General features: G+C 37.0%; 2 protein-coding genes across 2 annotated transcripts in view; one reads left to right on the forward strand and one right to left on the reverse strand.

The window, feature by feature from the left end:
• Nucleotides 1–24270, reverse strand: part of LOC129726942 (uncharacterized) — a 289022-nt gene that overhangs the window by 105363 nt on the left and 159389 nt on the right. The window lies entirely within an intron of this gene.
• Nucleotides 1–24270, forward strand: part of LOC129726936 (uncharacterized) — a 187299-nt gene that overhangs the window by 5045 nt on the left and 157984 nt on the right. The gene's annotated exons all lie outside the window — the stretch shown is intronic.

Genomic DNA, 24270 nt, shown 5'->3' on the forward strand with positions numbered 1-24270 from the left:
TATTGCTAGAACGGATCGAAGTGTCCCTTGCTGTTTGAAGAAGCCGTCTCCATTCAATTCGGTCCATGGCTGCAGCTCGCCAGCCATGTCGTCTGCGGAGGCCCCGTAAGTCGTCTTCCACTTGATCGAGCCACCTTGCTCGCTGCGCGCCCCGTCGCCTCGTTCTAGTCGGGCCGTTATCAAGAACCATATTCACTGCGTTGTCGTCCAACATCCTTACGACATGCCCAGTCCACCGTAGTCTCCTGATTTTTGCCGTTTGAACGATGAATGGTTTTCCCAGCAGCTGATGCAACACGTGGTAGATCCACCTCCGCCATGATCTACCATCTGCACTCCACCACAGATAGTACGCAGTTCCTTTCGTTCAAAACCCCTCCTCCACGAGCATGGTCCAGGTTTCGTGGCGGTAGAGGACTATTCGAACGGAGTGTCCTCCGGAGTCCAAAGTAGGCACGATTTCCTGCCATAAGGCGTCGACGCATTTCTCTGGTGGTGTCGTTGTCAGCAGTCACCAGTGAGCCCAGGTACACGAACTCGTCTACCACCTTGATTTCATCACCGCTAATATGAATTTGTAGTGCAAGGTAGATACTGTCTTCTCTGGAACCTCTTTCTCTCATGTACTTAGTCTTCGATGCGTTTATGGCTAATTCATCTGGCATCAGCCTTCAGTCTGATGTACGCCTCTGTCATCTTCTCAAGGATTCGTGTTACAATATTAATGTAATCGGCGAAGCCAAAGAGCTGAACAGACCTCCAAAATATCGTGCCACTCGTGTCGATTCCAGCCCTACGTAACCCTTCTCGAGATTCGAAGGGACACGAAAATGTCTCCGAAACTCGAACTGCTCCATCGTCGATTTGACCAACCGTGTCAGTTTATCCGGCAAACCGTAATCATGCATAATCTGCCATAGCTGATCACGATCGATTGTGTCGTATGGTACGCTGATTTAAAATCGATTAACGAAAGATGTGTTGGCACATTATATTCACGGAATTTCTGTAGAACCTACCGTACCGCGAACATTTGGTCCGTGGTGGCGCGAGCACCCATGAATCCTGCTTGGTATTGTCTCACAAACTCCTTTGCAAACGTTGATAGTCGACGGCACAGAATTTGAAAGAGTACCTTGTAGGCGGCGTTCAGTAGCGTGATTGCACGGCAGTTGCAGCAATCCAACTTGTCGTCCTTTTTGTACATGGGGCACATTGTTCCCCCCATCCATTGCTCCGATACTACCTCCTCCTCCCAAATCTTGGGCCTTAGTGCCTTAGCGAGTGGTTCGCAACCGTCTCCAGCTGCTCTGCTCCAGCTACTTTGTTGTTTTTCGGCCGGCCGATCTCCTCTTCAACCTCCTGGAGTTCAGGGGCTGGAATTCTGGCGGCATCTGCGCGTACACTGAGATCTACTACCACTTCGTCGTCGTCCACTGCTACATTGTCATTAAGGTGTTCGTCGGAATACTTCTTCCATCTTTCAATTGCCTCACACGAAATCCACAGATACAGCTGTCAATTTTTCTGTGCTGATTCATGCGTTACTATGACTGATGCTGCATGGGTAGTTTCGTGAGTGCGTGTAGGTGCCAAGGTAAACCCATGATAAATCGACAATTTTTGTCCATTTTTTTAATGCAAACGTTAGCCAACATGCGAATTTCTGCGCGGTTGCCCTCGCAGGCATTTAATTTCTGCTGTACTGCAGCTGTACTAAACACTTTCTGAAATGCTGATCATACTATGGATATATCAATACTTTTCGTTCAGGTCCCCTCCAACTCACTTATCGATCCGTTCAGTAATTTTCTGCGAGAACTCTGCAGCCACTCCTCCAGTTGTTGACTGCTGGCTGATCATCCGTGTCTCCCACGTTGTCCCGACGCGGAGCTTGTATAGAACGATTTGCTTCTCCGATGACGATCTCGGTGTGGTGCTAGGCACTCACTGTTTGTCTTTTCAAAGAGCTCATAAAACTCTTCCTTCTCGTTGTTGGGTTTTTCATTGGTCGGTGCGTACTCATTGATTACGTTGTAAATAAAAAATTTCCCCTTAACTCTTGGATTCCATTCATCCACGCTTCAACTGTTTCATGTGGTGTTCAAATGAAGTTTTCAGCCAGCGCACTTCTTGGACAGCTGCAACCTTCACATTCACCTTCCGCCGCTCTCTAGCCAGCATCCTGTCTTTCTTTCTTAATTGACCGTAAGGACGTAGCCGGCACCGTTATCGATCAATACAAAGCGGAAGCTAGTGAATTGTTGTACATTTGAGATGGTTAATTAATCCCAAATTAAATTAGACATCGGTTCGGATCTGCTGGTGTAACTTCACTAGCTCAGAACCATTACAAAGGAGCAACTAAAAAACGTGCGGTCATTCAAGCTCAGGCTCAAGCTTAAAGCAGTGTCTGTCTAGAGAATTTAGTAGCGGTTCCACCAACCCCACTGAGCCTAAATTTCGATCCAAGTGCCGATATAGGTTTCGATGGTTGAGGGATTAGTGTTATACCTAACTAGATTTTATCTGACATCGGGAAATTTTCCGAAAGCAGAGATCTCTAATAGCGAATTTCTTTATTCCAGGTGCCAACCCCAGTTGCAACCTAACTGCTGTCAAAACTCTTCTTTATTCGCTTGATTTTGACCTCTAAAGCGCACCGTAAATTTTGCCAGTTTTAGCACACCAACACATGGGCTTAGTTCGTGAAGAACTATATGGTATTATATTGTTTGGCAATATCATTTCTTTATTTCTGGGTAAGTTTGCACTGACTCAGTTCACCGCAAATTGGATTAAGTATATTTTTTGTGGGAATATATCTGATTATTGTATTGTGTCAATTTGTTTTTTTTTTTTTTTTTTTTTTTTTGATAATGTGGCGTTTTTTGAACATCGTGAATCAACATGGTGACTCTCGTCTCACCCTGCACGCAACAGTTTGTGTCATAACTTCAAGCGTCATCAAAACGGTAAAGATAGGGATCATTCCATACGAAGTGTACATGCCACTTGGACACGACCATCACAGATTTTGCTCAAAGTTGGGAGAATTATTCATCCACTGTCACTTTAGAAAAATCCCAAATTTGGTGTCGATTGGAATACCACCCGCTCTGTGGGACACCCTGTTTATTGGAAAGTCACCCATTTTTTGTTCAAAATCTCTTTTGTTCTGTTTCTTACAATTCATTGACGCAAGATGTCCGAAAAATACTGATAAATGATTTTAGAAGAAAATAAACCAAGGAATTCAGAAAAAATATAACATTATTGCTTGGATTTTCGGCTCATCCGTTTTTAAGCTGAACTAAACGAAGTACTGCTTCTTTTCTTCAACGTTACGACAATATATTTTGTCTTTATCAAGAAGTTAAAGCTTTTCGTTTAAAATGGTACTATTTTAAATAATTTTTGTCATTGAATAATCTGGAAAAACTTGTACTCGGAAAAACCTTATTTATGGTCACAATTGTTAATCTTCTACTAGTGTGTTGTCGAAATTTTATCTAGATCAGATTTACAATCTGATTGTCGTCTACAAGAGAGTCGTCGTTTGAAGGCATCAATCGAAATCCCAAAGTCGAAAAGTTCGTAGACAGCATTGAATTGTGCGGCCATAAATCGAATTGGATTAAACAGCCCATAGTTCACTCTGCTTGGCTCGAGGTACAGAAATTCTCTTGTGCGGAGTGGTCTCTCAGGTGCGTAAAGGTTCATCTGTTGTAGTATTGCAGCGCAGTCAATTTGTGTAGAAAGGATTTTAGCAACAAAAACGGCTTGAGCAGTAGCTCGTCGCTGCTCGAGTGTTTCAAGTCCTGGTAGCTTACGTCGAGCTTCATACGAGGGTAAGTCTAACGGGTTGTTCCAGGGTAGCATGCGAAGTGCGTATCGAAGAAATTTTTTTCTGGACAGACTCGATTCTAGCGATCCAGTTTGCTTGTGATAAGCACCAGACTACCGAGCAAGACTCGAGGATAGAGCGAACTAGCGAACAGTAGAGCGATCGATGGCAGTAAGGATCCAGAAACTCATTAGCTATCTTGAAAATAAATCCCAGCTGACGATTGGCCTTTGAGATCATTTCATCAAAGTGTGGACGAAATGTTAGCGCACAATCAAGTTTTACACCAAGATCACGAATGTGAGCTACCCGTTGCAATGTATGATTAAGTATGGTGTAATCAAATAAGACTGGATTCAGCTTGCGGTGAAATGTTATAACGTTGAACTTCTGAACACTTAGTGTCAACAGATTCTTCGAGCACCATACCTCAAATTCGTTGATCAAACGTTGTAGTTCCAGGCAGACGGATAAGGCTTTGATTACCGCGAATATTTTTACATCATCTGCGTAAAATAGGCGACACCCAGGTGGCAGTAAAGAGGAGACTTCGTTGATGAACAGAGTGAAAAGCAGGGGACCTAAATTGCTTCCTTGTGGGACGCCGGAAAGATTCGTGAAATATTCTGACTCTTCCGAACCAATTTTCACGCAGAGATCTCGGTCCGTCAGGTATGATTTCATCCATTTTACGAGATCACCAAAAACCCCAAGTTTCTCTATCCTACTCAGTAGAATTCCGTGGTCGACTCGATCGAAAGCAGCTTTCAGGTCTGTGTAAACAGCGTCTACTTGTTCCCCGTCACCCAGACGGCTCAAACAAAAAAAAAAAACAAATTGAGTCAAATTCGTTGCTACAGATCTTTTGGGAAAGAAGCCGTGCTGATCCACGGAAATGTATTGGGAGCTACAAACAAACCAAACACCTCCGAACAAGCACAAAGTGACGTGATTCCGCGATAGTTTTCGATATTTCGTTTGTCTCCTTTTTTGTGTACTGGAAACATTATCGATTTCTTCAACATCGTTGGAAATGTTTTCTGCTGAAGGGAAAGATTCAGTATAATAACTAGAGGTCGAATAAGCGCAGCCATGCATTTTTTGAGGACGCAAGAGGAAATCCCGTCAGGTCCAGCAGAACACGAATATTTCAGTTTTTTTATAGCTTTTTCAACTAGATGATCGGTCACGTGGAAGATATTCAACTGAAGGAGATCACGTGGAGTGTTTTCGATAGCAGCGTTTATCTGTGCGTCTGAAGCAATGACCGAATTGACCCATAATGCAAGTTTATAAAATTCATAACGCGTTTTGACGTTCGGTTGTAATCCTAAAGGTAACTGAATTATTGACATTTGAAAAAAGTAGTATAATTTTCACTCTTTATTATTGACTTTGATTGTTGTAAACTAATATTAATTTATTTTGAAACCTCTTCTAAATTTTTCATGCGTGGTTTCAGATTTGATAAGAGAATCGTTTCACCGTTAGCACTTCAGTTTTTTTTTTTTCAATTGAATAATTGAAATCTTTCGGCAATTTTTGTGTTCTAATATCAGTGTTTAAAGTAAACCAAACTACTTTACGGTTTAAAAATCCAAGCTTCATGTGCATTATTTGGCCACCAGATTCGCCAAATTTAAAACCCAGCTATAAAACTGATGTTTTAATGATCAAACGAAAGTAAGCCATTGTTGAGAAGATTTCGAAATTATGACCAACTTTCAACACTGCATAGGAACGAATTGGGTTTCACAGTACCACCACTACTGGCTGCACGCCGAAGGTGAAGTTCTCACGTATCATGACCGCTATCGTTCGGTGGTCGCAAGGCTTCTAAGGCTTCTGCCTCAGTTCGTTGCACCGGGGCAGCTTCGGTCAAGATTTTTTTTTCTGTTCGTTTCTCCATTCTTATACACCTGCTTACCGTTGCTTTTGCGTTCATTGCAATGGGTATTTATCGGTACACATTTTTCTGTTCAAGCAAAGTAATCTCGCTCTCACTATTCTTGTTAGCACAGTGAGGAAACACCCCGCCCGGAGGAAAGCGAATCGATTGAAACATTACACGAGAGGTTTTCGCTGGTTAGCGTCGGCGATTCATGAAACGGTTATTCTCGGCTAACCCGTGGAATAATTAACCAGCCAAATAAGTTGTTGCTTTTCATTTTTGAAGTAGAATACTTCTCTCAGGAAGTTCGGCCACACAGGGATGTGAAATGAAAATCTAAAACTGAAAAGAATGAAAAATATGTCCAATTTCAAATGCTAATAAATCGGTTAGTATTCGATAGATTTCCTTCGTTCTTGCAGCAATAGATTGGAAAATCTTATAAGATTCTTCCCAATAAAGTCAACTGTAATTTTATTATTTAAACTATTGAACTATTGAAAATAGTCAAGCCTTGTCAAAACGATAAATTTGACCTCTGATTGGTCGTTATATGATTGCTTTCCAAGCACGGTCGACAGAATCATATACCAATTCAAAATATGTTTTTTGGCCTATATGAAAACCTGTTTCAGCCGAAGCCGCTCAAAATAGTTCTATACAGCGACAACAGCAGTCATCTCTTAGCAGCAGCAGTAGCAGTGCAGTGGATACCAGCGATAGCAGCGGATCTCAGTATTAATATCAGCTGGGCCAGCTGATGCAGGAACAGCGTTACCAATGGCAGCGTATAGCGGCCACAACTGTGGCATGGCTATGGATAGCGTAGCAGTTGCAGCGGGTATATCTGACCATGAAGCATTTCTGCAATAATTGAATGGAAATTGCAATTGCAGCAATCGGCCTTTTTCAAGGCTACTAAACGTTTTTGGAAGAGTATAATGAATGGTTATTAATAAACTGCAACTGAGGTTTGATGCTGCTGCAAATGCACAGCAGTGTGATGTTTTTTTTACGATTTGTTGATACTGTGCTCAACAAGCGGTATATACGAAACAAATCCGATTTCAAAATGACTGATACGCAAGCAGCCAGATTATCTTTCTTGTAAAAGTATTCTACTTCAACCTTGCGGTCGTGGCTTTGCACACAACTCTCCTGTGATTTTTTATTTCAAGCGAAAGCAAATCAAGCACTGACCAGAAGCTATTTTTCTACAACAAAGGATGTTTTGTCTTCTGACCAGAATCGAGAGAGTTTCTCAGCTGTTGGTTTGTTTTTACATACCTGATTGTGATGGGAAAATTCACTAGAATTGATAAAAAGCGATTGTATCTTGAGTTTCCCAGTTCTTTTTGTTCCCAGTTCTTTTTGTTCCGATGGATCTTCTGATGGGTATTAATTACAACAACATAAACATTGAATTGTGCTTCAAAATTATTTGTTTGATTTTCAACATCTTTCCTGCGGTCTAGAAATGTTATTAGAGAGTTCAAACCTGAGAGAAACAAAAGTATTCAATGCATTTCAGCTGAGGAATGAAAATGAATTAGAACTTCGCAGTAAGCAGACAGTATTGCCATTCCCACCACACTATTCTTGCGTGACCTAGGGCAAATGAAACGTCTTCATTTGATACATTTCACACGAAGTTTCTTATTACATTGCTGCGGGCATTTTTTTTTTTTTGCAAACCCCATTCACAACGACAGACTGAACTGGAGATTACTATTAATTTATGCTGTTTGGGTCGGTATGACGAATACCGAGGTGGTTATATAATGCACTCGACCGTCTCTCATAATTATAAAATCCACTTCTCAAGGTTGCCGCTCGGTAGAGCTGGTAGGCATCTGCACCAGCACACTAAGTAAAAGACTACTGCACCACTTAGTGAGATGCCCAAAGTGTTTCCTTTGCGGGCTAGTCTGGTTGTACGAGGGAGGGACCTCATGCAAAAAAAGTGTTCCCTGGGTTCTCTCGTAGCTACTATTGCTGTTCGGCGTATTTCAACAGAAAAGTGTCGTGTCGTTTTATTAATGCGTAATCGTTTATGTGCAAATGATGTTTAACCGTTTCTCGATGGGTGAAGTCTTTTCTTTTTCCGTGCTCCGACTGCAATACAGCTGGAGCACAGCCGCATGTGTTTTATTTCGTCTCTGCACCAGGCGAAGTTAGCTCACTTTTTTGTGATAGTGCATAAACTGTGGAGATGATCGAAGAAGGGAAATAAATGCATTTGGCAATGGTTTTCAGCACTCGGTAAAGTGCATTGCAATATTCATCTCTAATTGAAACCTAGTTAAACCTTTCACTAATTTTAATAGAGCTTCTAGCTAGGTGATTGCATTCTTATGCAATGTAAAAGGAAATTGCGGAAAAATGATTTCTGACTATCATATGTTGATTGTTTTGATAATTCAGTGTTAGTATTGGTCATCGACCTCCAACCGGATATAGGTTGGTCAGAAATCCGATTATATTTGAATAAAAAGTCAAGGACGGTGGTTAATTCAACTGCTGGAAAGCCAGATTTCTTATTTATTACTATAATTATTGTGGTTTTGTTTAGTTAACAAATGATTTAAAGATCTTAAAAATATTGGTTAATACACTCGAGCAAACACCAAGTATATTCTGTTAAAGATATTCGCAAAACCTTACGTTTATTCGCTACTGCTACTATTATGCAATGGTAATGCAGAAGATAACTTTTATTAGTAGTAAAACAAAAACATCCTACTCAGAGGGTCTATATTAAATATCTTCTACCGCAATGCTTTCCACTCATAACGAGCGTACCACAGAAAGATGGATTCGACAGAAACCAAACTTCTATTATGCAATCCGAAGCGTCCGCAGTTTGATCCGACACGATCAGCCAGCTCCGTTGCATGCGGTCGTGGTCTATGGTTTGAAGAAAAAAAAGCGAGCCCCAATCATTCGGTATCGATCAATCGGCAGAGATTTAAATAAATAATTGATGGAATTTTAGAGTACACCGTAAGTTTTCGACTGCTCCAGCTGGACTCGAGCCCGCCGAGAAGGCTACAAACTATCAGCTAAGGATGTTAATGTTGAGAGAAGCGCTGCTTTTGCTGCTGCCGGCGGGGATGCGAACCCACAAGAAAAGCAAACACCCAACTACGCTTGTTCGTGTGGTGTGTGCTTTGTTGGTTTCTGCCGAGCTCAAGCAGGGCCGAAGTGGGTCTTCGAATAGACCCAGACGGACGGCTGGATCTAACGGTTTCCACTGCCGAACCAGGTAACGAAGAGAGCGGCAAAGAAAAAACGCAACGTAAGCAAAGCAGATTATTAATAATTTCGTCCAGTTTTCGCCATTTGGCGTTCCGGGCTCTACATTACAGGCCGGCAGCATTCGGTACAGATTCTCCGGATGGGGCAAACAGAGTGCGCCCAACAGTTCGGATATGATTTCGCTGTTGGTGTCGAACGGTGGTCATTTTCTTGTGGAAGCCATGAAAGTCCAATATATCTTATGTCGCTGAGCAACTGTAAAACGGATTAGGCCAAAAGGTAAATTGCACTGGGTAAAGCGTGAATAAACGATTGAGCAAATAGGCACTTGGGATTTAATTTTCTTGTACCTATAAATGCTTTCATGAAAAATATAGTTTTTATCCAAAAAATTCATAGATCTGGTTTATACACACGGTAAAGTTTACGATTAATGCAGGAAGTTTTCGTTTAAGACGTTTTCCGAATTGGATATCACTCAGAATTGCAGAATGCAAAATTGGACGTGTTGTGAACAAGAAATAAGATTCTGACGGCATTGTTATCATTGGTGTTAACGGTAGAGCTGTTGAGAAGGCCTTTACGGCTTTCAGAAGGGAAGCTGCGAGAATTGGACTCACCAGCGTGGTAGTTCTGCGGGTTTTGGTGTTGCGGGGGAGATGGATGGGGACAATTTTTCACATTTTTATGGACGCGTAACTAGTTTTTCAATCGATTGCCGAGAGCATGAAGGGAATCCGTTAGGAGTTGACTAAGTTTAAAGCAAAAAGCAGAATCATTTCAAATCGCCTGGAAATACGCGAAAATTTAATCGACCATTTTTGATTTGAATGAAACTTTGCACACGTATTTGGCTTAGCAAACTGAGCATTTTTCACTGGTGGAGAGATTTCTTACACCCATGAGTTATATTCTAAAAGGGCGTATGCCTTTTGGCATAGGTTTTATTCGAAGCATTGTAGCCCAGAAACCGTTGGTTGTATAGAAAAACTGTCTGAGAATGAGTTGTAGGGAATCAAAAATGCACCATAAAAAAAATATACACTGTACAAAAAAAAAAATTTTTTGACCAAAAAAAATTGAAAATAAACATTGAATTTCAATTTAAAAAAAAAGGAGTTAAATTTTTTTTTATTTTTTTTTAAGAAACTGGACGTTAACACGCAACTTTTAAAAAAAAAGTCCAGGATAGAGAAATGAAAAATAATTTTTTTATGGTAGATTAATTTTTTTATGAAAATTCTAATTCAAACATTTTTCAAAACATTTGTATTCTGATGATTTTAAAAGATGCAGAGAGTCATTTTGATTCAAAAAGCTCTTGGTAGTAAACATTCTAAAGGCATTGGTTTTCGAGTTATTTCTAATTTAAGCTCGAAAAATTATAATTATTTAGGAAAATACACGTTTTTCTTTGTTTATGGTTCTCCAGCAAAAACCATACGTTCATTAGAATGCTTGATCAAAAATATACATTTCATTCTTTGACAACAAAACGATTGGGCGAACGGTTCTCAAGAAAAGAGTTAAAAGCCAGTTCGCGAGAGGCGCAACCACATGTTGTTTTGATGTTCTCCGATTGGGCTGAAATTTTCAGCATTTGTTTGTCTATTCAAGGTAGGAAGTTTTGCAAAATTTCAATTTTTTTCATTGAGGTTAAGTGGGGTTAAACGGCCATTGAAAATGTTATGTCCAAAAACGTCTAAATTCTAAAAAGTGCAATAACTCCTGCTAGACTTGATGGATTTTTTTTCAAAAATTTGTGGTATTATTCTACACTAAGAGTACTTCAAAACGCATGGTAACAATATAGGGTAAAGAGGTAAATTGACGAAGAAAACGCATTTTTCTTTCAAAAATTGTCAATTTTCAGGGTCGTCCTACTCTTTTCAACATCGCTAGAAAAAATATCTGAATATGGCGTTTTGTAGAGCAACTCAAGAGCTTTAATGTCATGTATAAAACAAGTGTGCCAAATGGGGTAAAACGGCCATAGAAGGTTTTTTTCAAAAAACTGTCAAAATCACTAGAATCACTTTAGTTCCTGCTAGACTTAAAAGATTTTACTTAAAATTTGGATTATCACTGTACCTTACCAGAACTACCTACTCTACCAGAAGATTCGCAATTTGGGGTAAAACATTCCTTGATGATTTTTCTTTCGAAAAATGCCGTCAAAATCACCAAAACTGCAATAACTCGGGTCAGACTTGATAAATTTACTGAAATTTCAGATTATAACTCTAGTTAGATACGAACTTAAGGGTAAGATGACATAAGTGACAAATAGATTTACATGACGAAAAAAAATATTTTCCTTGGAAAATACTTGGTGAATTTCAGGGTGCTATTTTCTCAACAAAAAACAGTCCAAAACCCGAAGTTAGCATTTTATAAAACAACTAAAGAGCTTTTATTTGATATCAATTCCAGATGTATCATTTGGAAACTGACTAAAAAGGACTGAACTTTTTAGTCACTTCCCAAAAGATGCATCTGGATATTATGCCAAATAAAAGCTTTGTAGTTGTTTATAAAATGCTAACTTCTGGTTCTGGGCCTTTTCTGTAGAGAAAATAGCACCCCGAAAATCGCTAAGTATTTCTCAAGAAAAATATTTATTTTCGTTATGTAAATCTATTTGTCATTTTTGTCATCTTGCCTTTAAGTTCGTATTAACTTAGAGTAAATATCTAAATTTTCAGTAAATCTATCAAGTCTAACCCAAGTTCTTGCAGTGTTGGTGATTTTGACGGCATTTTTCGAAAAAAAAATCTTCAAGGAACGTTTTACCCCAAATTGCCTATCTTCTGATTGAGTAGGCAGCTCTGGAAAGGTACAGTGATAGTCCAAATTTTTAGTGAAACATTTTAAGTCTAGCAGAAACTACAGTGATTTTAGTGATTTTGACGGTTAAAAAAAAAAACTTTCTAGGACCGTTTTACCCCATTTGGCACACTTGGCTTATACATGACATTAAAGCTCTTGAGTTGCTCTACAAAACGCCATATTCAGATATTTTTTCTAGCGATGTTGAAAAGAGTAGGATGACCCTGAAAATTGACAATTTTTAAAAGAAAAATGCGTTTTCTTCGTCAATTTACCTCTTTACCCTATATTGTTACCATGCGTTTTGAAGTTCTCTTAGTGTAGAATAATACCACAAATTTTTAGAAAAATCCATCAAGCCTAGCAGGAGTTATTGCACTTTTTAATATTTGGACGTTTTTGGACATAACATTTTCAAGGGCCGTTTTACCCCACTTAACCTCAAAGAAAAAAATTGAAATTTTACAAAACTTTCTACCTTGAATAGACAAACAAACGCTGAAAATTTCAGTCCAATTGGAGAACATCAAAACAACGTCCCTCAAACAGGCGGTTGCGGCTCTCGCGAACTGGCTCTTAAATGTTCTAAGTGATATAAATATATATAAGAATCAAATATTTATTTTCGAGTTTTATTATCTTAGGAACATATTTTTTTATGACATAGATACTTTACAGAACTAGTGTCACCTTATATTTTATATACATCATAAGTAAATGATTCGTCATCTTTTGAAAACAGCTTCGTTTGTATCTTATTTTCTGAAATCGGAACAAAAGAGTAATACTTTTGTGTGGCAGCTATTATTATAGATTTTTTGAAAATATTGCTCCATTCTGTTACTCCTTGTTCATATTCTTCATATGATACCCAACTAAATGACATTTTTGATGAATTTTTATTACTTTTCTGATTAGATCAATCATACAATTCTTTTGCGCTTGTAATGGGATGTTCATGTTCTTTAGCTAAACTTGCATTTCCTGCCATTCGTTTTAATATGCCACCAATTCCATCGCATGGGCCTTTACCATGAGAAGTCGCAAAAAAATGCCACTCTGCATCGACGTTATATTTTGTTTTGAACTTGCAAAGACTTGCAAAGTTTTTTCTATTTTTATATTGTGAGGCAGCTCCATCAGACATTAATCAACTCTATTGTTGTTTTCAAAAACTCATTAATTTGGCAATGAACACCTGAACCGCAACAGTATAATGATGGAGTACTTCCGATATTATGATGAAGCTGATATTTTTAAGTGTTCCAGGTTCTGAATAGTCAACAACGAAGGAATGAATGGTGGCTTGACTATCATCACACGAGTCACAAATTGATAAAGACGTATTAAAATGAGCTTGACTGTTCAATATTTTTAATTTTGCATTAACGTTTTTTTTAATTTGCGTAAGCTTGATGAGCACCGATGATCAGGAAAGGGTTTACAACATTTGGGCTTGGTGTATTCCATTTTCACTTTATTCATCTTCACAAAATGCAAACTGTTACTAACACATTTGGAGTAGTGCAATCGTATTTATATACGAAAACAGATATTATAGGTAACCCAGTAGTTATTGGTTGCGTACTTTACAAACAGTTATTATTAGTATACAAGTAGATAGTGTTGCACGACAAACATATTTTTTTATAAAACATTCGGCAAGGGGGAACGTGTAGGTAGGCTAAGGTTTAGCGCTTGAGTTATTTATCCAATCGTTTTGTTGTCAAAGAATGAATTGTATATTTTTGATCAAGCATTCCAATGAACGTATGGTTTTTGCTGGAGAAGCATGGGCAAATTAAGAAAAACGTGTATTTTCCGAAATATTAATAATTTTTCGAGCTTAAATTTAAAATAACTCGAAAACCGATGCCTTTCGAATGTTTACGACCAAGAGCTTTTTGAATCAAAATGACTCTCTGCATCTTTTAAAATCATCAGAATACAAATATTTTGAACAATGTTTAAATTAGAATTTTTGTAAAAAAATTAATCTACCATAAAAAAATTATTTTTCATTTCTCCATCCTGGACTTTTTTTAAAAAGTTGCGTGTTAACGTCAAGTTTCTTTAAAAAAAATATAAAAAAAATTCAACACATTTTTTTTAAATTGAAATTTAATGTTTATTTTTAATTTTTTTTGGTCGAAAAAAATTTTTTTGTACAGTGTATATTTTTTTTATGGTGCATTTTTAATTCCCTACAACTCATCCCAGACAGTTTTTCTATACAACCAACGGTTTCTGGGCTACAATGCTTCGAATAAAACCTATGCCAAAAGGCATACGCCCTTTTAGAATGTAACTCATGGGTGTAAAAAATCACTCCATCTGTGGAAAATGCTCAGTTTGCTGAGCCAAATATGTGTGCAAAGTTTCATTCAAATCAAAAATGGTCGATATTCGACCATCGGTGATTTGGCGCGATCTTGCTTCATACGAAATTGGACAATTTTCGTGACGCTTTCAATGTTTTGATTTTCTATCTACACCCTCTATCAAGTGATGCCGGATTAGTGATTAGGGTCACTAATGAGTTACGTTGGATTGTTATTGTAATTTTTTTATCAAGTGCCTTTCTTGATGCTCAACTGTAAATACATCCTAAAGCAAATTTATTTATTCTGGTTATCATCTCTATAAACATGTGGTCGTTCTTAAAAGGACGGTTGGTTTTAGTTTTACAAAGTTTGGAACTAATCAAGTTATGACCCGTTTTCTTATGGAGGAGAACAGCATGGATGTTCGACCAAATACTTCCCTGGGCAATAGTGGAGCTTGTTCAATTCTTCGTCACTGTGGATTTTCAACTGCAGACGTGGCATGATTTTGGGTTTTTGTTATTATCTCTAGCAGCATCGCCCGCTATTTCCAACTCTTCTGCAGAAAAATACTCCATTAGAGCCGCCAGAACGACAGGTACTCCAGTACCATCGCGCATAATTTCCATTACGCAGCAGACGATGAATTGGAACTACCACGATTTAAAGCGCAGCCCGAGATTAACGGAACTTTGTCTTTCTTTTGCCTTTGTCTTCTTTGTCACGACTACGATGTGACGATAAACGAAACTGCTACCTGTGTCATAAAAACCTAAATTAATCCACCTAGCGGTCAGACTCAGCCTTTCTCATTCAAACTTATTATTTGTAAAAATAGATTTACATGAATGCTTAAATCCAAAAAGGTATATTCACTCTTTGGGTTCTAAAATATTGATGCTGTAATTAAAGTATAAAATATGAAATTTGACGTAATATTAGTGCTTCAAAATTAGCGAAATATAAGAAATGACTCTTAATTTCGAACAATTTAATCACGAGCGATACCGGGAACGTTAAAATAGTACGATACCACATTTAAACCATGTTGAGGCCATATATATTGTTCAAAGCAGCTATAGTGTTGAATAGTCTTTGAATTTCTTTTCTTTACAAAACTTTTGAACAGCATATCAAATTGTTATAAAGTTTGTTATTTGTAAGTTTGAGAGATGACTCGTTTGTATGACACTAGTTATGTTCAAATAAGTCGTGTAGTACTTGAGATAATAGACTTTCGTTGTTTTACAAATTAAAACATAACGGTTGCTTAAGTTTGATTACAATCAAATGAAAAGGGAACGTATGGAGGAGCCAAACTTTGAAACCACGTGTTCAATCATAATTCATCAGTTAACCCTTAACTATCCCGTTCATTCGAAATCAATATTGTTCAAATCTGTTTTGTAGTATGTTCTAAGATAATGAAGTTTCGTGATTTTCACATTCCGATACATTACAGACGAAGTTACATTCCGATTACAGCAAAATTCAATAGGGTGTTATGAGGCAGCTAGACCTTGATACTAATTCTGTGGAAATCGGGTCAACCATCTCTGAGAAAAGTGAGTAAGCCCAAGTAGTCATCAGAATATATGTCTTTTAATAGCTGGATTTCACATTTTTAAACATAACAGGAAAATTAATAATCCGTTCGCAAAAAAAATCATTAGGGTCTTATGGGGCAACAAGACTTTCCATATGACACTGATTTTATGAAAATCGGTCCAGCCATCTCTGAGAAACATGAGTGAGATTAAATAGTCTCCAGAACACGTTTCTTTCCATAACATCTGAACCACATGTTCAATCTCCATAAAATGCAAAAGTTAAGAGTTGTTTAGGTAGCCCGTTCATTTGAAACTAATTTTGTACAAATCGGTTGTTTCTGAGATATTGATGTTTCGTGATTTTTACATTTTGATACATAACCTCTAAACTAGAAATCAGATTACAATAAAATTCAATAGGGTCTTATAGGGCGACTAGACCTTTCATTTGATTTCATGATTTCATTGAAATCGATTCAGCCATCTCTGAGAAAATCGAGTGAGATTTGGAGAGCGTTACACGCACACATGCAGAAAATGCTCAGCTCGTCGAACTGAGTCGAGTGGTATACGACATTCGGCCCTTTTGAGCACTTTTATACCTTTAGTTTTCGCAGTGATTGCTATACCTTTCTAGGAGAAAGGCAAAAAGTGAAATGATAGAAATGACTTTTAATTTCAACTTCAATCCCGAGCAAGGCCGCAAACATTGAAATAGTACAATATTAAATTTAAATGATGTTGAGGCCACATATTTTGATCGTAGCTATAGTTTTAAACAGTCTGCGGGTTACGTTTCTTTCTATAACTTTCAAACCACATGTTAAAACATTATGAAATTTATTGTTTAAGGGTTTGAAAGCCCATTTATTTGAATTCAACTATGTTCATTGCTTCTGAGATATAAGAGCGTTTTTCACATTCTGACGCAGCGCAAAACTAAAAGTTTGATTACAATGAAATTTAATAGCAACCTAAGCGGCAAATAGACCCTTAATTTGACACCAAGATAGAAAGAATCGGTCAGACCATCTCTGAGAAAAGTGAGTGCGAAAAAAAGGTGCACATACACACGTATACATCCACACACACAAAAATATACACCTATACATGCATATATGCAAAAAATGCTCGATTCGTCGAACGGAGTTGAGTAGTATATGACATTCGGCCATTTCAATCATTTTTCTACCTTTTAATTAGCCAGTGATCGTTAGGAGAAAGTCAATATGTTTACTTTCATTATGGGATTTCACATTTTTATGAACAACGGAAACAGTTACTATCCGATTGCAATGAAATTCAATAGCAACCTATGGGGCAACTAGACCTTTCAATTGACACTAATTTTGTGAGAATCGGTTCAGCCATCACTGAGAAAAATGAGTGAGTTTAAACAACCTCAGGATAACTTTTCTTTACATAACTTTTGAACCATATGTTCAATCATAACGAAATTCAGAAGTTAAGGGTTCTGGGGACAGCCAATCATTTGAAACCAGTTTTATTGAAATCGGTTGTGTTGTTTCTGAGATATTGATGTTTTGTGATTTTTACATTTTGATACATAACCTCTAAACTAAAAATCCGATTACAATGAAATTCAATAGCAACCTATAACGCAACTAGACCTTTCATTTGCAATTAATTTTATGAAAATCGGTCCAGCCATCATTGAGAAAAGTGAGTAAAAAAAAAGTTGCACATACACACATACACACATACATACATTCATACAGAAAATGCTCAGTTCGTCGAAAGAAGTCGAGTGGTATATGACATTCGGCCATTGGGACCACTTTTATACCTTCGGTTTTTCCAGTGATTGCTATACCTTTCTAGGAGAAAGGCAAACAGTGTAATTATTTTTAATACTTACGTAGAGGAATGACGCAACAACCTTGCGTCGCGGCGAAGGTATAGTATGAGAGAATTCGAAAAAGAGGATGGACTGCGCTCTACATTGTTTGACGATATAGAGAGGGATATTGTGCGCGAAAAAACATTCGTTTTTCTTCGACTGTATACCGTTGAAGGCACCGAAGAACATTACCAAAGGTGATAAGAGAAAGAGGAAGTCTCAACGTAAAAAGAACCAGTGAAGCTCAAACTTCTGTTTGCTGTTGCCTGGAGAGCTAGCCAAGTACGCTGTGTTCGAATAATCTACAACTGTTTCAAAACACACTAGCTTCAAGTAAATTGTTTCATTCCTTTTGCCAAGCAGGCTTGATATTCTCTTCAATATGTGAGAAGAGCAGAGTGAATATTCACCATTCACTTCTTGCCCAGTATTAGTCTTGCGTGCAGCGAATTTTTTTCACCACACTTTTTCCTTCTACTTTGTGCTGTGTCTCTGCTGCTCGCTACAGCTGAGCGAAACAAGAGTGGTGAATCACTCTAGCGAGAATATGCAGAAGTGCAAAACAGACAACCTAATATACTTTCCTACCTAGATTTTCCCCTCATTTGACATTTGCTCAAAAGATACACAATAGAAGCACTACAGTGAGCTCTATTGTATAGTTATTGAGTGTATTGTCCTTTCGGGTGAGAAAGATCACACCAGTTTTTTTATCTCTCTGGAGAGATGTTTCAGATTCCACTGAGGTGTTTTTTGCATGCTTCTCAGATACACAGGATTGACTGCTCTCTTCAAGCAAGTGCCTTGTACTGACCACCAGTGTGAGAACAGTTGTTTCCGCAGTGAAAGATAATCTCCTACACGGTAGTGTTTCTCTAAGAAGGAAAGACAAGCCTGCTGCCAAGTACACAATACAATCGGTCCTTCTTATACAAACGCATTCTTGGAGCAATGCTGAATTTTCCCATTTTGCAAATAAGGAAATGCGCTTTTTTAACTCAAAGCGATTAAAATTTCTAAAAACAGAATTGTTAAAAAATAAATGCGATTGGGTCATTCCATACGAAGTGACCACGAAAAAGCACAAACTTGGACACGACCATCACAGATTTTGCTCAAAGTTGGGGGAATTATTTATCTACTGCCACTTTGGAAAAATCCCAAATTTGGTGTCGATTGGAATACCCCCCGCTCTGTGGGACCCCCCTGTTTATTGCCAAGTCACGCATTTTTTGTTCAAAATCTCTTTTTTCTTTTTCTTACAATTCATAGACGTAAGATGTCCGAAAAATACTGATAGATGATTTTTGAAGAAAATAACGGGGGAATCCAGAAAAAATATAAGTTTTGACGGGAAGTGTTGCCAAATAAATTATTTTTGTATTTGAAATCTAAACTTACATTTTTTGGCAAATGCAGCCATTTTTATTTTAAATTTGATATTGTCATCGTGTTCCTTGGAAAATTTCACATAAGAAACAACTATCATTCCGAGGTAATATAAGCCAATCTCGAGATATAACAATTTTACGAAAAAAGTAGTAAACTTCTTAATTAATTTTTTCAACAATTTATAGATGTAAGACACCCGAAAAATAGTGATAGATGAATTTTGAAGAAAATAAACCAAAGAATTCAGAAAAAATATTATTGTTGACCGGAAGTGTTGCCAGATGGACTATTTTCTTCAAAATTCATCTATCACTATTTTTCGGGTGTCTTCCATCTATAAATTGTTGAAAAAAGTTTACAACTTTTTTGTAAAAATGTTATATCTCGAGATTGGCTCATATTACCTCGGGATGAAAGTTGTTTCTTATGTGAAATTTTCCAAGAAACGCGATGAAATTATCAAATTTAAAATCAAAATGGCTGCATTTGCCGAAAAATGTAAATTTAGTTTTCAAATACAAAAATAATTTATCTGGCAACACTTCCGGTCAAAACTTATATTTTTTCTGGATTCCTTGGTTTATCTTCTTCAAAAATCATCTATCAGTATTTTTCGGACATTTTACTTCTATGAATTGTAAGAAAAAGAAAAAAGAGATTCTTGACAAAAATTGCGTGATTTTGCAAAAAAAAAGAGGGGAGTCCTAGAGAGCGGGGGGTATTCCAATCGATACCAAAATTGGGATTTTTTCAAAGAGACAGTAAATGAATAATTCCCCCAACTTTGAGCAAAATCTGTGATGGTCGTGTCCAAGTGGCATGTACACTGCATATGGAGTGACCCGATTATATTTTGACCACCGAGCTAGATTGACTTATGCACAATGAAATTTGTTTTTTGTTGTGTTTGAGGCAGTAATGAGTAACACATTAAACCGCCAGCTTGATACAGCTACATAACTCGGAAGAATCGTTTGATAATTAAGTTAAAAAAAAACATTCTGTCAGAAATAACAAGAAAACGAGAAACATCGCGGAACATATGCAAATCTTAATTCACATTTACCATAAAAGTAACAGACTTACCAGCTAGGTGTAACTTTTGTGATAACACCAATGGAGTTTCTTAGTGCCCTGGAGTCCTTTATTTGAAGTAGTTTTTGTTACTATTTGCAAAAACATTGCGGATAGAAAACGTTTTCTCTTCAAATCTGTCATCTATAATGCTCATTCCCAGGCTGGACCCCCACTTAGAGTTTCTTATATAACATTTTATCATCGTGCGTCCAATGTGCTTAAATTTCATCATTGTAATCAAATTGGCTACCGTCTGCCGGGGTGAGATTGTGCCAAAAAAGGATACGTTTTTGTTCCTTAGCTTGTACTGCACACATTTAGGCAATGAGTTTGATCCAAATCACGTCAATGGACACTAAAATGTTTAGTTACCGACTGCCTAAAATATGGTTAAGTTACAATAAACTATAATTTTGCTAAAATTAAATGAACTTTGGCCTAATCTCACCCCTTCTATGGGGTGAGATTGTGCCAAAAACAAAAAGTTGAATTTAATACCTGTTAAATGAACAGTAGTGTATCTACAAATAATTCACATTGATAACATGATAAAACAGTAAGTATAGGGACGACCATAAACAACGTGGACTATTAAGGGGCTGTAGGGGCTGACCAGAAACTACGTTTCATATGAATTATAGAAAAATGTATGACTAGATTAAATCGATATCTGGAGTAACCAGTTATGAGAACGTGGCTTATAGACAGTATCTATACACATAGTGACGTCTCTAGGTAGCTTAGAAAGAGAAAACGTTAGGACATAAGGCCTGAGAAGACTTTCAATTATTATGTATCATTGACCACTGTATATTCCATTGGAGATCTCAAAACCGCTGGAAACGTACCCACAACCCTCCTTCCTCGCTGAAAAAGTCATCAGTTAATATAGAATCGGTGTACAAAATTTTGTTACATTCCATAAGTAATATCAGTCAGTGTAAATTTCCATCTAACAGTTGTTAGCTTACTGTTCTCAAGCTTTTAGTCATTATTTCAAATAATACCTTGGCTAGACAACACACCCTATGTAAACAATGCAAGTGTTTTGGTGTATACTGATATAATTTTGTCGTAAATATGAATTCCGTACATTGTACCGTTCATCATCCAGCTTGGCACAATCTCGCCCCAAAAGGGCTCGAAAAGTGTACAGTTAGGAAAAACATTATTTTCTGAGCCAACACAGATTCAATGCATAATATTTCCTCAACACATATGTCCCTTAAGCTGGAAGTACAAAGTCAGCAGAACAAAGAGTTAATAGCATGAAAATTTAGTGCTCAATCGATGCTCATTTAATGCCATATCGCCGAATTTAATGCTCCATCATTTCTTTGAAAAATGCTCTTGTTTGCTAGCTTAAGAAAATAGCTAGCAGACAATATAAGAAAATAGCATTTTTAGTCACAAAACAGTTCTATAACGGTCAAAAACATTTAATGCTCATTTAATGTTCTTGAAAAAACCTGATGATCATGATAATTTCATTGATTTTGTATAAATTTTTCAATAGTATGATAATAATATGATAATACATGAATAGCTTCAATTTTTTCAAACATTTTCCTCTAAAAACACTCAGAATCCTCTTGATACGATTCAATACCAATTAAATGCTTCAATATGCGAGCAGTTTCAATAACTTAGGTGCATTTTTTCAATAAATATATTTTTTTCAAAAATATTGTTCTGCTAACTTAAGAAAAATGTTAGCAGAGCAATGGCCAGAAACAGCATTTTCAAGCAATAAACTGTTGTAGAATGGTCATAATAATTTAATGCTCATTAAATGCTTTTGAAAAGAACCTGATTTTCATGATAATTTTATTGATTTTGTATATATACTAGGCACCTGATTTCCCGTGGGAGAAATAACGACGCACACTGGGGCGGATCATGAATATTGATGAACAAAACCCCATTACTTCTCAAATTCAAGTCAGAGAGTAGTGGTGTCTTCGACAAAGTTGTTCATGTTACGGAGGTCTTAAGTGTTAAAGCTTCATTTAATAGAATATAATTTCTAATTTCTTAAATTCAAGTCACAAAGGTTTGGTGTTTTCAGGAAAATTGCTTGGCAGGATTCCTTGCACAGTCATGTACACCATGTTTTGTTTTAGATTACAAGAAATCCTTTCAACTTCTCAAGTTCCAGTCTCAACGATTTGGTATTCTTAGATCAGTTGATTGGATCGCGGTTTGTCGGCACTCGGCATGCATAAAATGATTTACATCACTTTTTTACACACACAACTAATAACATTCACATTCTCAATAAATTTAAATAGATTACAATAAATAAAAAACGTTCAATCATCAATGATGATTCATCATCTTCCAAATCATTTTCAACGCGAAGGAGTTTTACGACAGCTGTTTTTATTCTACGGGTATCAGTTGAATCGAAGTTTGTTCTAAAGCGACAAAAATAGGTCAGATTTGTTCAAAACATCATGCATGGTTTCTTTTCTACTGAACTTTCGGCTATGCGTTTCACAAATTTGTGAAAGTGAGCCGTCGTCATAGAAACGCATGATTTATATGTGAAAACATGCTGTACCAAAAATCAAATAACTTTTAAGGCGGCAGCTAAAGCTAGGTTTTTTGAGGAGCTGAGACTGAAATTTTTAATTTTGATAAGAATAAAGAGATGGTATTAGCGGGTGAATCACTTTTTCAAATGTTTGAAATCAGAGAAATTTGTGTTTCTATGCGTGTGGAAAGTTGTGTTCAATCATGGCATGGTAAAATATATTTATAGTGTTTTTTTTTTTCTTTAATATAACTCATATTGAAGGGATTTCAAGCATTTTATGCCATCATTATTTGGAAGAACCTATATTTTGTAGAGTGGTAAAATGATCGGAATATTTTTTCTTATTTTATCAAATGGTAAACACTAGCCTCCCCTGTCTCACGATGTGCTGAAACATACGAGTTCTTTACAACCTGTGCTTTATCTTTGATTTGTTGGCACTGTAGTAGGTTTGGTCTAAGCTTTGGCATTGGGCTGCCCAAGTGTGCGACGTCCGCATGATAGCGAAATGATTAGGCAACAAAAAAAACTAGACCTCCCGCTTGGCTACGTCACTGGGTTAATGATCTGGTTTTCAATAAATTAGCGACAATCATAAAAAAATAGGCTCAATCGTCAGTCTTTTACTGGCTAAGCAATGCAATTCAACATTTTCTATATCTCAGATAACACTGGTAAACATTTGTTTTGCCCTAGAGCTCAAACTGGAAAACTCATTTAGGTCTCCGAAAAAGTTGTCTTCACTAGGGGCACCAAAATTCATAAAAATGGTTAACCCTTAAATGCGCCATGTTGTTTTAATACAACACTACTAAAAACGTTTTATAATATACGTATTGTAGTATTTTTTAGAAATATAATTCATTAGTACAGCTCTCTGGACTCTAACGAAGAAAAATTAACAGCTGGAAGTACTGTATTTGAATGTTTTGTTTATATTTTTGGTGTCAAAATCTCGGAAACGAAAAATAACATGGCGAGATTCCCGACTGGTGATGACTGTTTTTGAAAATAAATTTTAAAATAAGGTTAGTGGTTAGTAAAAATGACTGAATTATCAGTAATTATACTAACAAAAGGTCAATTTTAAAGTTACTGTTAACAAACGTAATTGTTTCGACTTTATTCTGCGATAAAGTCACAGTGTTGTTTAAAAACAACATGGTAATATTTGCACATTAAAAAGTAAATCTTTCAATTTTTTCATCCATATTGGTAGGTTTTAGAGCAGTAAACTTGTTAAACAAATATTTTATATTTTTGGATGGTTTTCGTGCGCATTTAAGGGTTAAAAAACTAAAATCATTTTGGGGAAACTATTTTGAGCTTTAGGGCAACAATGCTTCACTGTGGAATCGAAACGAGAACTCAAATTTAAAATAAGATAAAGTAGCTTCCGCCAAATGTGCTAATGTTCCATATTTACCGGTTTGTAAGATGAACGAACATTTACTCTATAGTGAACGGAAAAGTTTGTTATACATAACAAATCGAAGACCGATAAAATTAACATGGGGCTAATTTATCAAAAGTCAAACGATTACATGATCTCTACACGTACCCAATCGCGTGGTATGTTTTAGAAGCAGGAGGTCAGACTTGTGCGCTTGAAAGTGTCCTCCCTTTTCATCGTCTTCGTCGTCGTCGTCATCGTGCAGCTTTTTTAATAGTTTACGTATCTCGCTGATGTATACGGCCGTGC

This window comes from Wyeomyia smithii, chromosome 3, assembly GCF_029784165.1.
Source record: "Wyeomyia smithii strain HCP4-BCI-WySm-NY-G18 chromosome 3, ASM2978416v1, whole genome shotgun sequence".
Taxonomy (NCBI): Eukaryota; Metazoa; Arthropoda; class Insecta; order Diptera; family Culicidae; genus Wyeomyia; species Wyeomyia smithii.